Source organism: Orycteropus afer, unplaced genomic scaffold (assembly GCF_000298275.1).
Source record: "Orycteropus afer afer isolate SDZICR_OR568_19922 unplaced genomic scaffold, OryAfe1.0 scaffold00071, whole genome shotgun sequence".
Taxonomy (NCBI): domain Eukaryota; kingdom Metazoa; phylum Chordata; class Mammalia; order Tubulidentata; family Orycteropodidae; genus Orycteropus; species Orycteropus afer.
In genome coordinates, this window is record NW_006921658.1 from 5,536,141 (window position 1) to 5,545,851 (window position 9,711).

Genomic DNA, 9,711 nt, shown 5'->3' on the forward strand with positions numbered 1-9,711 from the left:
CTCAGAAGGTTCAGAAGTACCTAATGCAGATTTCAGGGGAATAAGAAGCAAATGAAAAGTCACAATGTGGTTGTAAGTTTGTGGATTCAGTCTCTAAATTCTCCCCTAAAATCTTAGATACTATGTCTTTCCCTCTCTTTTCCTCATTATCTTTGGCTATTTTGCAGACTTGGCTGTTAGCTTTTAATATCCAGATACACTCACCACCTTACTCCTATTGTGCTGTTTCTTTTGCTATATTCCTCGTCTTCCTTCCATCTTGTCTCATACAATCTGTTCACCGCTTTTTACCCTTCGTACTACTCTATTTTTTAAGCATATTCCTTCTGAACTTCATGCTTCTTATCCCTTACAGCATTCAGTTCAAAGCTTTCTAACGCACATTTGTGTTTTAAGAGTTACCCCCTGTTGTCTTGTGTTTTAGTTCTCTACTGCTGCTATAACAGAAATATCACAGTAGATGGCTTTAACAAACAAGAATATATTCTTTTACAGTTTAGGAGATTAAAAGTCCAAATTCAGAGTGACAGGTTTAGGGGGTAGGTGAAGTCACCTCAACCTTGTGTTTCAGCTCTGCCTCTTTTTCCAGGCCCACTGGAGCTGGAGACTTCTCTTAACTCATGCACTTGCTGGCAGCTGAAGCTGATGAACCCAAGGTCAGATGGTAATGGCACAATCCCAAGATCAGCAGACAACACAGCAGGACACTGGTTCAAGTTCAGGACCTGGAGATGAAGACTCGACCAAATGCATGATCCAGAACAAGCCAAAAGCTAGAGACTTTTACCAAATCTTCTCCATATACACTGGAAGCAGTTCACACATCAAAGATAACTCCCCTTCAACTACTTAGGTACCCACAGCAGATTCTACAATGAAGGTTATTACAATCCCATCATGGGGAATAACTACATCTAGCTGCCAAGCTACTCAAAACCGTGGCCCAGCCAAGTTGACACACAATGTTAACTATCACATCTTGAATTATACTTTCACATACTTAAGACTCTACATAATCCTCTAAATTCTGGGAATATTAAATGACTATTGTCCAGTTTACTGAAAACACTATATTCTCTTTGCACTAGCCCCTGGGCCTTTGCACAAAGCATTTCTTCTTGCTGTAACATGCTTCACCTCCCATTAACCTGCTTCTTCTTGATCTTTGCCTCTCAGCTTAAATGCTCATCCTCTTTGAGGTCCCTGTCCCACCCCAAAAAGTGGTGAAGGTATTACTTATGTTTATTCCCATCTGTGCATATCTCATGCTACGACTGAGCATATTGAATTATAATGATCTCTTAAATTATTTTCCCTATGAAACCAGGAGTTCCTCAAAGACCTTATTTTATTTATCAGTGTATACATAGCATGGGAGCTCTAGTAGCATAGTGCCTAAGGCACTTGACTGCTAACCAGGAGGCTGGAGGTTCAAACCCAGCAGCCACTCCTCGGAAGGAAGATGGGGCAATCTACTTCCGTAGTGATACTGCCTCAGCAACCCAAGGAAGGGTCACTATGAGTCGGGTCCAACTCAATGGCACATAACAACAAAACAAACAATACATAGTATATGATAATAATTATGTAACCATACAGGAGATGATTACAAAGCAGAGTACAAAACTGTCATGTATGTCCACTATTATGATTATATAAAATACATATTTATAAACTTTAACAACTATCAGAGTATATGCACAAAAAATTAAAATATTTAAAATTTTAAACCCCCTTTTGGGTTTTCGAGGTGGTAAATCTTTATGGAAGTAGATTGCCCAGTCTTCCTCCTGTGCAGTGGCTGGTGGATTTGAACACCAACATTCTAGTTAGCAGTCAAATGCTTTAGGCACTACATAATCAGAACTCCATTTTCAGTAATTATTTGGTTATTTTTGTTGCTGTTGTTAGCAGGTATCTGTCTTCCATATCTCTTGGCATAGCAGAGTGAGTGCCTCCAGCAAAACATCCATTTGTTGAAACATTACAATGGGTATTCTGTTAATTCCTGGGGCCCTGTTTTTTCCAATTCCTTCAGTACAGCTTTGACTTCTTCCTTCAGTACCATTGGTTCTTGATCATATGCCACCTCCTGAAATGTTTGAACATCAACCAATTATTTTTGGTACAGTGACTCTGTGTATTCCTTCCACCTTCTTTTGATGTTTCCTCCATCATTCAATATTCTGCCTGTAGAATCTTTCAATATTGCAACTTGAGGCTTCCTACATTTTCTCTTCAGTTCCTTCAGCTTGAGAAATGCAAGCGTGTTCTTCCCTTTTGGTTTTCTAACTCCCAGTTCACACATTTCACTGTAATAATTGACTTTGTCTTCTGTAGTGGCCCTTCGAAATCTTCTGTTCAGCTCTTTTATCATGTCATTTCTTCCATTTGCTTTAGCTAGTTCCATTCAAGGCCAAGTTTCAGAGTCTCTTCTGAAGTCCATTTTTGTCTTCTCTTCCTTTTCTGTCTTTTTAATGACCTTTTGCTTTCTTCATGAATGGTGTTCGTTATGTGATTTAATAATTCTTCTGGTTTTTGGTCACTGGTGTTCAATGCATCAAATCTATTCTTTACATGGTCTCTAAATTCAGGAGGGATATAATTAATATCATATTTTGGTGCTCATGGATTTGTTTCAATTGTCTTCAACTTCAACTTGAGTTGTGAGCAGTTGATGGTTTGTTCCACAGTCAGCTCCTGGCCTTGTTTTTGCTGAAGATATTAAGCTTCTCCATTGCTTCTTTCCACAGATGTAGTCAATCTGATTTCTGTGTATTCCATCTGGTAAGGTCCATGTGTACAGCCACCATTTATGTTGTTGAGAAAAGGTATTTGCAATGAATAAGTCATTGGTCTTGCAAAATTCTATCATGCGATTCCCAGCATATTTTCTATCACCTAAACCATATTTTCCAGCTACTGGTTATGCTTCTTTGTTTCCAACTTTCATATTACAATCATCAGTAATAATCAATATGTCTTGATTACACGTCTGATCAATTTCTGAAGGGAAAAGTTGGTAAAAAAAAACAAACTTCAATTTCTTCCTCTTTGGCTTTAGTTGTTGGTGCATAAACTTGAATAATAGTAGTGTTAACTGGTCTTCCTTGTACGCATACAGATATTGCGCTATCATTGATAGCATTGTACTTCAGGATAGATCTTGAAGAATTCTTTGTGACAATGAATGCCACACCATTCCTCTTCAATTTGTCATTCCCGGCATATCAGATTATATGGTTATTTGAATCAAAATGGCCAAACCAATCAATTTCCATTCACTAATGCCTAGGATATTGATTTTTATGTGCACCATTTTGTTTTTGGCAACTTCCAATTTTCCTAGATTCATACTTTCTACATTTCATGTTCCAATTATTAATGGATGTTTGCAGCTGCTTCTTCCCATTTTGAGTTGTGCCACATCAGCAAATGGAGCTACTGAAAGATTTACTCTATCAGTGTCATTATGGTTGACTCTATTTGAAGACACAACTCTTCCATGTCATATTTTGAGTGCAAAAGCATTCAACTATGTCAATCATCACAAATTATGGATAACATTGAGAAGAATGAATATTCCAGAACACTTAATTGTGCTCTTGAGGAAACTGTACATAGACCAGAAGGGTGTTGCTCACACAGAAGAAGAGAATACTGTATGGTTTAAAGTCAGATAGGGAGTGTGTCAAGGTTGTATCCTTTCACCATACTTATTCAATCTGTATACTAAGCAAATAATCTGAAAAGCTGGACTGTATGAAGAAGAATGTGGCATTAGGATTGAAAAAAGACTCATTAAGAACCTGCAATATACAAACAACACAACCTTGCTGGCTGAAAATGAAGATGATTTGAAGCACTTACTGATGAAGATTAAAGACTACAGTCTGCAGTATGGATTACACCTCAACATAAAGAAAATGAAAACCTTCACAACTGGGTCAATAAGCAGCATCACAATAAATAGGTTTGTGTTGTCAAAGATTTCATATTACGTGGCTCCACAGTCAACAGCAATGGAAGTAGCAGTCAAGAAATCAGGTGATGTATTGCATTGGACATATCTGCTGCAAAAGACCTTTTAAAGTACTTAAGAGCAAAGATGTCTCTTTGAAGACTAAGGTTCACCTAACCCGGACTCGCCCGTCCTGCCTGAGGAGAGGTCACGCGTGGACCCACTGCTGCCACTCCGGCTGTGAAGTTTGAGTGCCGGACTGGCGCCATGGCCTACTGCTGGCAAGAAGAGAAGGATCAAATCATATTTGTGACCAAAGAAGACCATGAAACTCCAAGCAGTGCAGAGCTGGTGGCTGATGACCCCAACAATCCATACGAGGAGCATGGATTGATACTACCAAATGGTGACATTAACTGGAACTGCCCATGCCTTGGCAGCCTTTTCCTGCTTCCACTACTGCACAGAGGATGTCAAGGGATCAGACTGTGTAGACCAGTTCCGGGCCATGCAGGAATGCATGCAGAAATATCCAGACCTCTATCCCCAGGACGATGATGATAATGACGAGGAAGAGAAGAAGCCAAAGGTTTAGATGAAACAGCTCCCACTAAGGCTACTGCATCCAAAAAAGATGAGGACTCAAGCTAATGAAGGCCACAAGACACTGGGCTCCAGTCCTTCCATTTCAGATTGATACAGACCTTTACAAAATGCCTTTCGGTTACTCAGAGAAAGTGTCTTTTCTTCTTTGTTCTGTGCACTGTAATGTGCAAAATAACTTATTTTGAGGATCAGTGATCTTGACCTCTTGACAGATACACTGAAAAAAAACAGGGGTTGTATGTCTATGTGTTTAATGTAAACCTATGAGCAAATGTAGCTGCCACGTTGAATTCTCTCTTCTCAGAGTGCCCTGAATTTTGCTACTTTAAAATAATGGACTGAATATTCTCAGCAACCAAAAAAATAAAAAGGTTCATCTAACCCAAGCCATGCTATTTTCAATCATCTCATATGCTTGTGAGAGCTGGACAATGAATAAGGAAGACCCAAGAAGAGTTGATGTTTTTGAGTTGTGATGTTGGTGAAGAATACTGAAAGTACTATGAACTGCCAGAACAAAAAATCTGTCCTGGAGGAAGTACATTGGAGTGCTCCTTGTAAGTGAGAATGGCCAGATTTTGTCTCACCTACTTTGGTCATGTTGTCAAAAGGGACCATTCCCTGGAGAAGGATATCATGCCTGGTAAAGTAGAGGGTCAGTTAAAAAGGGGATAGCCTTCGATAAGATGGATTGACACAGTAGCTGCTAGGATGGGCTCAGGTATAGCCAGTGTTGTGAAGCTGGCATGGGACAGAGCAGTGTTTCATTCTGTTGTACATAGGGTCACTATGAGTCAGAGATGACTCAACAGCACCTAACAACAACAATAGCCTTCAAAGAAGATTAGTCTTAAAAGTGAGGAAAATGAAATCCTTATAAAGTATATTGTTGTTGTTGTTGTTATTTGCCGTCGAGTCAGCCCCAACTCATAGCGACCCCTCCTTGGGTTTCCAAGGCAGTATTACTACAGAAGTAGGATTGCCCAACCTTCCTTCCGAGGAGTGGCGGGTGGGTTTGAACTGCCAGCCTTCTGGTTAGCAGTCAAGTGCTTTTAGGCACTATGCTACCAGAGCTCCCTATAAAGTATATATAATATGATAAATGGAGAATAAACTGAATTAGTCAATGATTTCCTTCTATTTGACTCAACAATCAATATCCATGGAAACATCAGTCAAGAACTCATATGACATTTTACCTTGGGCAAATCTGCTGCAAAAGACCTCTTTAAAGTTTTAAAAGGCACAGTGTCACTGTGATGACTAAGATACACCTTACCTAAGTCATGGTGCTCTAAATGGCTTCATGTGGATGCAAAAAAATGGACAATGAGGAAAAAAGACAGAAGAAGAATTGATAGATTCAAATTGTGATGCATTTGAATTGGGATGTTGGTGAAGATTTTTAAATATACTGTGGAATGCCAAAAAAATGAACAAATCAGTCTTAGAAAAAGTACAAAAAAAAAAAAGTTTCATAGAAGAAAGAATGGCAAGGCTTCGTCTCATTTATTTTAAACATATCCTTATGAAAAAACAATCTTTGGAGAAGGACACCATAGTGAGGGTCAGGGAAAACAAGGGAAAATCTAAATGAGATGAATTGACACAATAGCTACAAAAATGAACTCAGATATAACAATCACAAAATTGGCACAGGACCAAATTTTATCTCCCAAAAATATGTACTGGAATCCTAGCCCTCAATGCATGTGGGAATGATACCATTTGAGAATAGGGTTTTCTTTGTTATGTTAATAAGACTATATGCAAAAAAAAAAAAACACTGCCATTGAGTCAATTCCAACCCATAGCGACCCGCATTGGGTTTCCAATGCAGTAAACCTTTACAGAAATAGATTGCTTGATCTTCCTTCTTCAAAGTGACTGGTGGGTTTCGACTGCCAGCTTTCTGGTTAGCAGTCAAAATGCCTTAGGCACTGTGCCACCAGAGCTCCTTAAGACTATATGAGGGTACTGTATATCCTAAGCTAATACCTTTTGAGATATAAAAGGAAAAAATTAGACATAAATTATCACAAAGAGACAAGAACCTTTCCTAGAGTAGTTAGAGAGAATTCAAACTTCTAGCTTACTAAATAAGTGCTCTGGAATTACTGTTCTTTACAATGTTAGCCATGATTTATTATGATCCACATAGTCAAATGCCTTTGCATAATCAATAAAGCACAAGTAAACATATTAACATATTTTTGGTATTCTCTGCTTTTAGCCGTGATTCATCAGACATCAACAATGATATCGCTCATTCTATGTCCTCTTCTGAATCCAGCTTGAATTTCTCTCTATCTACTGTGACTCTGTATATTCCTTCCATCTTGTTTTGATGCCTCCTTTGTCATTTACTCTTGTTTTGCCCACAGAATCCTTCAATATTGTAACTCAAGGCTTGAATTATTTCTTCTGTTCTTTCAACTTGAGAAATGCCATATTCCTCATCTTTGGTTTTCTACCTTCAGGTCTTTGTTCATTTCATAATACTTTACTTTGTCTTTATGAGCTACTCTTTGAAATCTGTTCAGCTCTTTTAATTCATCATTTCTTCCTTTCACTTTTTCTACTCTGCTTTCGACGGCAAGCTTCAAAGTCCCTTCTGACATCCATTTTGGCTTTATTTTTACCCCCCTTCTTATAATGACTTTTGCTTTCTTCATGTGTGATATCCTTGATATCATCACAATTCATCTTATCTTTGGCCGTTAGTGTTTAATACATTAAGACTTTTCTTGTGATGATCATTAAATTCTGGTGGGATATACTTACTCAAGGCCATGCTTCTGTTCTCTTGGCCTAGTTTTAATTTTCTTCAGCTTCAACTTGAACCTGAGTATGTACAATTAATTGTCTGTTCCACAACTGCCCTCAGTCTTGTTCTGACAGATGATATTGATGTTCTCCATTGTCTCTTGACAGATATGCTTGATTTGATTCCTATGCATTCCATCCAATGAGATCCACATGTATAGTCTACATTTATGTTGTTGAAAAAAGATATTTCTAATGAATATGTCATTGTTCTTGCAAAATTCTATCATACACTCTCCAACATCATTTTGATCACCAAGGCCATATTTTCTAATTACTGATCCTTCTTTTTATTTCCAACATTCACATTCCAATCACCAGAAATTATCTGATTGTAGGATTGATTGATTTCAGACTGCAGAAGTTGACAAAAATATTCAATTTCTTCATCTTTGGTGTTAGTACACATACATACATACATGAGCTCTGGTGGTGTAGTGCCTAAGACATTTGACTGCTAACCAGAAGGCTGGCAGTTCAAACCCACCAGCCACTCCTTGGAAGAAAGATTGAGCAACCTTCTTCCATAGTGATACCTCCTCAGAAACCCAAGGAGGGGTCACTATGAGTCAGCTCCAACTTGATGGCAGAGATTTTGGTTTGGTTATACATATATATATTCAGAACTGCCTAACTCTTTTCAGTCATATTTTTGCCAAATGCTAAAAGATGTGATTTAATCTTTAAATTATCTTATTTGGTTTTTAGTTCCTGGAGATTTTCCTACATAATTCTTCATTCTTCTGTTTCAGTCAAGAACCTTTGCTCTCCAAACCTCTTAGCCAGTTTTCATGCTGCAATTTTCTCTTACTTTTTTTCTGTGTCTCTCCTCTATTTCTTACTCATTTCTTCTTCTTTCTTAATTTAATACTTTAATTTTTTATATTTCCCTTCAGTTCAGTGATTTGGGTAAGTGACTATCAGTCTCTTTGGTGAAAATTTGAGAGTTGCTACTATAAATTCTGGTGCTCACATTGCAGTATACTTTCCCAAGGCATCCTGTCTTCCTCCTGTCTGTCACAGAAGAGTTTCCCTAAGTTGATGATTGACTAAACTCTCTCCACTCCATTATTACCATTACCTCCATATCGCTATACATTGATCTCTGATTTTGGTTTGCTGTACCTTTTTGAGGAAGCTCTACAGTGAACTACTTTGGAAGGAAGCCTATCTAAAAGATGTCTATTTCTCTTTCTGCTCCTCCAGGTAGAAACTCTACTACTATGTTAGTTCTTGGCTTGTTCCAGCTGTTTGCTACAGGTGGAAGCTTCACCTGTAGGACAACCCCATGTCTATTACCTCTGCTTGTTCTCTAACCTGCTCTCTTCACTATGAGTTAGAAGACAAATTGACCTTGACCAGGATGTCCTCGATGAATGTCTACTCATGTGCTCTTCAAATGTAAGAGAAATTCCAGAAGATTCTCCCTGTCTTTTTTATCTTATTATGTCTATCCTATATCTAACTGGAGTTTCTCAAAGTTTTTATCATGTCTTATTTCATTCATCACAATAAGTTTTTGAAAGCTGTCAAAAATTATGAAATGTTAATATAAATGGGAAAGAATAAGACAATAAACAAATGAGGATATAAATGTGTTGTTGTTAAGTGCTGCATAGTCCATTCTGACTTATAGTGACCTCATGTACAACAGAAAGAAACATTACTTGGTCGTGCACCATCCTCACAATTGTTGCTATTCTTGATCACATGTCACATTGTTGCAGCCATTGTGTCAATCCTTCTCACTGAGGGTCTTCATTTTTTTTTTTTTTTTTTTTTTTACCAAGCATGAAATCCTTCTCCAGGGAATGGTTCCTTCTGACAGCATGACCAAAGTATGTGAGATGAAGTCTGGTCATTCTTGTTTCCAAGGAATATCCTGGGTGTACTTCTTCCAGGACAAATTTGTTCATAATTCTGGCAGTCCATGGTACTTTCAACATTCTTCCACAACACCACAACTTAAAGCATCAACTCTTCTTCTGTCTTCCTTATTGCCCAGTTTTCACATGCATATGAGGCTATTGAAAATATCCTGGCTTTGGTTAAGCTTGGGTTATGTCTCTTCATAGAGACATCTTTGCTCTTCAGCACTGTAAAGAGGTCTTTTGTTGCAGATTTGCCCAATGCAATATGACATCTGATTTCTTGACTGCTGCTTCCATTGGTAGTGATTATGGATCCAAATAATATGAGATTTTTGACAATTTCAGTCTTTTCTCCATTTATCATGTTGCTGCTTATTGGTCCAGTAGTGAGAATTTTCATTTTCTCTACATTGAGGTATAATCCATACTGCAGACTATATTCTTCAA

At 38.0% G+C, this 9,711-nt stretch overlaps 1 pseudogene; it reads left to right on the forward strand.

Moving 5' to 3' along the window:
• The first annotated feature begins 4,228 nt into the window (after positions 1 to 4,228).
• On the forward strand, positions 4,229 to 4,612 carry LOC103196910 (annotated as a pseudogene).
• The last annotated feature ends 5,099 nt before the right edge of the window (positions 4,613 to 9,711 follow it).